The sequence below is a fragment of the Populus euphratica genome, unplaced genomic scaffold (genome assembly GCF_000495115.2).
Source record: "Populus euphratica unplaced genomic scaffold, PopEup_1.0 scaffold200.1, whole genome shotgun sequence".
Classification (NCBI taxonomy): domain Eukaryota; kingdom Viridiplantae; phylum Streptophyta; class Magnoliopsida; order Malpighiales; family Salicaceae; genus Populus; species Populus euphratica.
The window spans coordinates 243487-251129 of NW_011500041.1; positions in this window are offsets into that span (position 1 = coordinate 243487).

Consider the following 7643-nt stretch of genomic DNA (forward strand, 5'->3'; position numbering starts at 1 on the left):
CGGGCTGGAGGACAGATTCGGGCTTCTTTGTTGTTGCAACAATTTAGACTTGAAAATGGCCGTTTTAAATCTTGGCCTCCATATAAAAGTTATAGGCATGATATAAAACCTTGATAAAAATGCACTTTTAAGTACTAATCAATAACCGACACCTGTGTTGAAAGGAACTTGATTTGTTGTTAACATAAGTTATAATAATGAATATCTAACAACATTTACAAGTATTAATATTATTTGAATAAGATAACTAATGTAATCATGTTAACAATTTATAATCCAATTGGAACCTTCCTTGTATGTGATTTCCAGTTGAGTAATAAAAGTTTATACTATACTTGTTTGAAATATCATTAATGCATCCTCTAACCTTGATATTTATTTTTATCATCGTTTAATTCTCACATTAATCTTACATCTTAATGTCCTCTTTAACTTATTAATAGTGTTGTTGTTGTTGTTTTTGTTATTTATAATTTATACAATTAATTTCTCTATTGTTTGACCCCGTTCTTGCTAGGTTATTCATTACTTCGACACTCCTGCACTTGGAAAAAGACATAAATCTTTTAATCGTGTTAATATATTATAGCCTAGTAAATAAACTCTAATAATAATATATAAATATCATAGATTTTAAGTTTGTTCGCATGTCAAAATAAATATTTTTACGCTTTGAATTCTTTATGTTTTAGATGTCTTGACCATGTCATGATAATTAAGTTTCTTGCAAGAAATTAGCATTTATATGAATCTTTATTTCCCAAATCAATAGATAATTAAAATCACATTATTCATAAAAAATGAAAATTATACATATGTAGTGTCATAAACTTTCCATATTAGTCCGTGTTTATATTTTATTTTCTTTGCTTCTTATTCAAGGACTTATTTGACTTGCTGAGCAATACCTTACCTCACAAAGTAACTGCATTTTTTACTTGGAAGTAACGTTAATTTTCTTTAAATTATCCAACAATTTAACTATTTAAGTTTTCTTTTTATACTATCATTTAACATGCTTGGCCTCAGGGTACTTTATCTTTATTTTCATGTTGATTCAGATTAATATGTCAATACATTTAGCTTACCATCACCTTTTATATTTTATTAATCCATTAAATATTAATGAATTTATTGCTACTAAATACAACATATATAACGCATATATAATTTAAACCTTGGGTAATTTATTTACCATGGGTTTAAAATATCACAACAAGTTCCTCTTGTATTCAATGTTAAGTTGAACTCTCTTTACTCCTTACATTAGATAATTATTCGATAGTCACTAGTTATACACAATAATATCACTATTAAAAAAATTTCATTTTATATTCGTAGTAACACAATCCTTCATTACCATAAAATTTTATCATTCAAAACATTTTCTATGATATTTTGAAATACATAGTAATTTGATTTTCAAAGCATGATAGTTACACCTTATTAGAATAATTTTAAAATATGATGTATAGACACCCTTAGAATCCTTAGGTGTACAATACCCAATGGTCAATGGGCTTTCATTCTTTCATTATTTTGCCATTTACCAAGTCAACCACCATTTTTATGTTTTCTTTTCGGATGGTACAATTCTTCATCTCCATCCTTCATAAGGATTAGATTAATATTAATTTAATTTCATTAATTCAATAATTGATACCATAAATGTAAATTTACCATTATTATTTAACACATTCAACATTTTAATGAAATCCAACATCTAATACCAAAAATACAATTTCTCTATAATATGATAAAATCATACCACTACTTATAAATTTTGTAACATGTTAAATATACACAAATACAATTCCATATTACTTCAATACACTTAACCAAAATAATTCAATTATGTCTTATTTATGTATACAATTTTTAGAGAAATAGTACATCTATCCTCTCATAGCTTGATAAACATTTATGATCTCACTATTTCAGCAACTTTTTTAATAATTCTACAACACAATTTCACATGATATTGAGTAGATCCTCCAATATAAACCTTCACTTTAATACCACTACTAAAAATTTCAATCATTAGTGCCTCACACTGATAACCCTAGTATCCCACATATATTAGTCAAATCTATAATCTTAGTCATCAGTGCATTATACTGACGCCTCTAATATCTCACGGATACTAATCAAGTTATCAATCTGGGTCATCAATGCCTTCTAGTAACACCTTTAGTATCTCATAGATAGTATTCAAATCATCAATCATGGTCATCAATGCATCATATTGATGCCTCTAGCATCCCATTAATACTAATCAAATCTACAATCTTGATCATTAAAACATTATACTGACATGTCTAGTACCCTATAAATACTAGTCAAATCATCAATCTTGATCATTAGTGCCCTCATATTAATGCCTCTAGTATCCATAGATACTAGTCAGATCCATAATCCTAATCATTAATACATCATACTAACACCTTTAATATTACATGGATAATAGTTAAAACATCAATCTCAATCATTAGTGCATCACATTGACGACTCTAAAATCCTATAAATACTAGTCAAATCCCAAATATTTTTATTACACATTTCATAATGAATAATAATACATTCCTTAATTAGAGAAATAACAAATAAATAACATTAAACAATTTAAAAAACGATCATTAAAGGTGAAAAACTGTTATCATTCACCTATTAGTGGGTGTTAGCTCCATTACCGAGTAACTAGTTCTATTCTTATCTTTTTCATGACATTTAGCACAATTTATATCAATGCATTATACATTTAAAGAATTTATTGTTACAAAGAATTTATCATTACAAAAACTTATAGAAACATCTGTAACAGAAAAAGGTATAGAGCATCTACCTAAAACCTATATTCATGGTGTTATCCTTTACTGTTATCCAAATCTAGCAATCCCTTCTATATTAATAAAGATTTAATCCATCACCAACAACTCCACCAAATATTTTATTTCTCATTTTCATTTAATCCTAAGTCTCAATTCAATTTTTATATACTTGGAAAGTTCATTATAACCTCAAACATATACATACTATTACATCCAATTCATTTTCATAATCTTTACAATTAAAATCTTAAATCAATAACAATTTCAACAAATTAAGAATTAGCTAATCTTAGTCAAATCTAACTTAAGTCAATTTAGAATATTATTTATTGTTTTGATTATAACTGAAATTGTAGAATTTAGTTTTGGGAGCGACTTATCTTGCTAGAAAATTAAGATACATAGCTATAATTGTAGTGAAGGGAAGAAGACTAAATTCTGCCACATATACACCCAAACTCACCCATTTTTATATTACACCAAAACTATCTAGTATAATTAATTTTAACTTCCTTTTAGTATTTAATCCATAATAGAAGTTTTACAATTCCAAATCAAATGAAACTAGCTCAATGTGAAAATAAACATCCCCCTCTACAATCTTGTGAAGAAACCTATTTTAAATTCTACCATTTTCCTATTTTAATTCTGACTAGAAGTAAGCTAATAACACTATCAAACTCTTAATTTATAAGTTTGATAAACAATTTAGCACTTATATGTATTTCTTTATCATTCCAATTTGCCACTTCCATTTAATGCATTTCATGACATCATTTAAACATAATTTCTATGAAAATTAAAATAATAAAATCTATGTTTCACTTAGGATGACCCAAAGGAATAAAAATAATGAGAGGTAGAGTTTTCTTGAACTCTTACACTTCTTATTCATTTCACTTTCACTCTAATGTGATTCCATTTAAATTCTACACACAACTTAGATTATAAAAGCTTTTTGAAAGTTTAATTTTGTCTAAGTCATCGAACTAAAGATCATGAAAACACATTCACATTCAATGCCAACTTTCAATCATCATCATGTTGCTTTAATCTTTCAAGAAACACTTAACTTATAACATTTAACATTATCAATATATTTTTAATGCACAATTAAATCCTATACTTGTCCTTTTATGCATTTAATATGATCAAGTAAAACATCATATTTTACATGATTATTCATGTTAACACATCCATTTAACACACATTCTACCAAAAATTTCAATTTAAGCTCCCATCTCCCCCAAAGCTACTAGTTTCGACCATTTGGGGTCAAAATCCTCTTGGATTGTTTTCTTGTTCTAACATTTATGTTACTTATCTAGAATTCACATTTTAAACTAGAATATGCATCCAAACACGTCATACTACATCAACCATTTATCCTCCTTTTATGGTTGACCTACCACTACCATAGAAGCTATTTATTTTTCTTTTCAATTCTTTCACATATTAAATCATGAATAACATGTTTTTCATCTTTAAATGCAAATCAAGCAGAATCATCCATCGAAAGAAACAACTCAATAACAATTTCAAATCTTCCATAATACCCATTTAGCTAACTAATTCAATCCTTCCAAATCAGTCACTAATATTAGAAAATCGAGGCTAAGATCACTTACCCAATGATTTTTTATATGGTTTTAGAGAGAGTTTCTCACATCAATTATTTCAAATCTTTTATTTTTCTTCTTAGCTCATAATCTTTCTCTATCTATCTCTTTTCACTAGTTTTTTTCCTTAAAATTTTTTTTCATGATGTTTCTCTGTCAATCTTGATAAAACTCTTTTTAATCTTACTTATTTTTATGAATTTCCTTCAAACTTTGGATAAGAAGACCTAAAACTTCTTCTTCTTTTTTTTAATCTAAACTGATCGGCTTTTTGGTTGTTTTAAAGGCAATTTTGCCATTAATTACAATTTTTCCCTCATTTATGCCTTTATATATTTTTCATGTAAACTATTCGGTTTTCTAGTTAAATCACGAGTCCTTCCTAAATTTTAATTGAATTGAAATTTTAAACCAATGTACAAAAGAATATAAATAAAATACATGAGAAATATCGGTCTAATCTTATAGTCGATTTGAGAGATTTACTTTTTAGTGTAAAACAGGCTAGTTCTTGTTTTTTCATATAAAAATATGAATTTTCTTGTTAAATCCTCAGATAAATCATATCAATTATCCTTTTAAACATGAAGGATCATTTTATTATTTCAAAATATATTTATTTTATATTTACCGCATTTATTTATTTATATGGTTTATTATCGTTTCACAATAACACCACTGATTTTTAATTGGTGCTTGCACCTTCACTCATGCCTTTTCTTTGTAGTATCATTTTTTTATAATTTATTATTTGTTACCTTATTTATTTCTTAAAGTCATTTTCTTATATTTTATTTTATTCATAAAAAAGTGTTATTGGTTTCGCAGTTGTAATGAAATTCTACACTAAAATTATTTTATAAAGGTTATCATTTTCATTACACATCATAATTATTGTTATTATCATAATTTATATACTCTTTTTTATCTTGGTTTCCATTACTTATTGGGGTCTTGCTATATCATAGTTCATCCTGTAAAGGCAGTTAGTCTAATGATGTTAAAGATTATTAGTTGTAAAACAAGAGGGTGAGCTTTATTAGCTATAAAAAAAGTCATTTGATTGGTTGTATTGTTTTTCAATAAAGAGTATAGGTTTGAGAGTATTTTTAAAATATTGTGTGGGTATTTTTATTAAAGAGAAAACTATAGAATTGTGTATAAAAAATAAAAAAGATAGAAAAATTATAAAATGAGAGAAAAGGTTTTACTAGGCATGAGCGACTTAGGTGAGCTCACCTAACCCAAAAGAGCATGGCTATTTGATCAAAGCTTCTTGTTTTTTTTTTTTTGGTATATCAGTTGTCTTCAATCAATTTTTAACATTTACACATTATAAATTGACTTAAAAAAATTCATCATAAAAATAGTAATAGTGAACCATTTTCTATGTACATACCCGTGAGTATGACAAGGAAATTTCATTATTATCATATAAATATTGGAGTCATGTATAGAGATTGTTCCATGTTAGGTTCCAATCATAGTAGATGGGAATAAGAATTGATGATATGAAAGCATATGCCTACTAGAGAATCTTGGTCCACCACTCCACCTATACCATATGTGCATTGTGGTATATGGAATCAATTGATAATACGTGTCAATAGCAGACTATAAAAGTATCGGTGGATATGTGGATTTTTCATAGCCATGCTATAACTTGAAATTGTATGATATGAAAGGGTTTTTACTATAATGAAGAAAAATAAAAAATCATGTTTTTGTCATATGATGTTTGCTGCTTTTTTTTGTCATAATTGGACTCATGATAGTATGTGTGTAGCGTGTAGGGAGGAGGGCATAAAGTTATGGGTTGTAGTTTATATTTCTAAGATACTATATCCATGATTAAGGTGAATAAAGCTTGTTGTCCATGCATGCTTTAAAATGTTGTATATTCCATATTATAATCTGATTTATTCTTTCTTTATAAAGGGTACTAGTGTTAGAAGATCAAAAGGGAGGAGAATGGGATGAAATATTGAGACCATTAAGGAGGAGAAAACCAACAATCAGGAGATAATCAATAAGATCAAATCTGAAGACTCTAACAAAATAAGAGATAGGATTAAAGCTATTAGAGAAAGATTAGATGTATTGCGAGGGCAAACAAGAGAGAGGATATGTTAGTCACCAGCCAAGATTTTCTTTATCAACCATTATTGAGACTATTATAATTGACTGTCTTATTCCTCAGATGTCGTATACCTCTTAATCCCTTGAGATCCCTTAGTGGGGTTCGCCTAATTTATTGAGATAGAAAGTAGTTCACAGATAAGAGGTTGTTTTAGTATTCAAAACATTGAATTTATGAGAATCCTAATTATTTCTTTTTTAGATGTGGAAAACAATGTTATAAGGATGTTAGTAGGCAAAAACCCTTGTTTTTTTAAATGTAAACAACAAATAAACATTAAATAAAATACCTTGTATGTCTTAAGTGCCCTATAAAGTCAACGAGAGTTATTTTATAGGCCTATCAAACTATATAAATATTATTCAATGAATAGGAGGTGATTAGTACTTAAAAGTGCATTTTTATTAAGTTTTTTATATTATTATATTGCACTTGAAATATCAATAACTCCTTAACTAAAGCATGTTTTATAATAACATATCTAATAATATAAGATACCTTTAATTTCTAGTAACTGCTCATTTTAAATACAAGCCTATCACATAAATAAATGGATTAATTGATGAGTTCAAGAACTAAAATTGAAAGGACAAGAGATTGTCAAACTTAGAAAAGAGATGCTGGTGTAGTCCAAACTAGAACACTGTTCGGTAATTAGGTCATATATGGAGCTATAGATATCGGATTTAGGTATACTTTATATGAATGGAAAGGTAAGGCATAAGCCTATAACTTTCATAGAAGCCTAAGATTTAAAAAAGCCATTTTCAAGTTCAAATTGTAGCAACAATGAAGAAGTCCGAATCTATCCAGCAGCCCAAACATTGTTCAATGTTTGGCCTATATCTAGAGTTCTAAAAGTCTAAATGACCTTAATTTTTTTTCTGAAAAGCTGAGACAAGTTTCTAGAACTTTCATGTTTTTAAGTGATTCTAATTATGATATTATCAATAACATTTTGGGTAGAAAAAAAAATAAGGATTGTCACCAAGTCAAGAGTTGGCCACCCACTCATCAATTAGTCATCAAATCAATAGTTCCCAATTTTGGCCTATA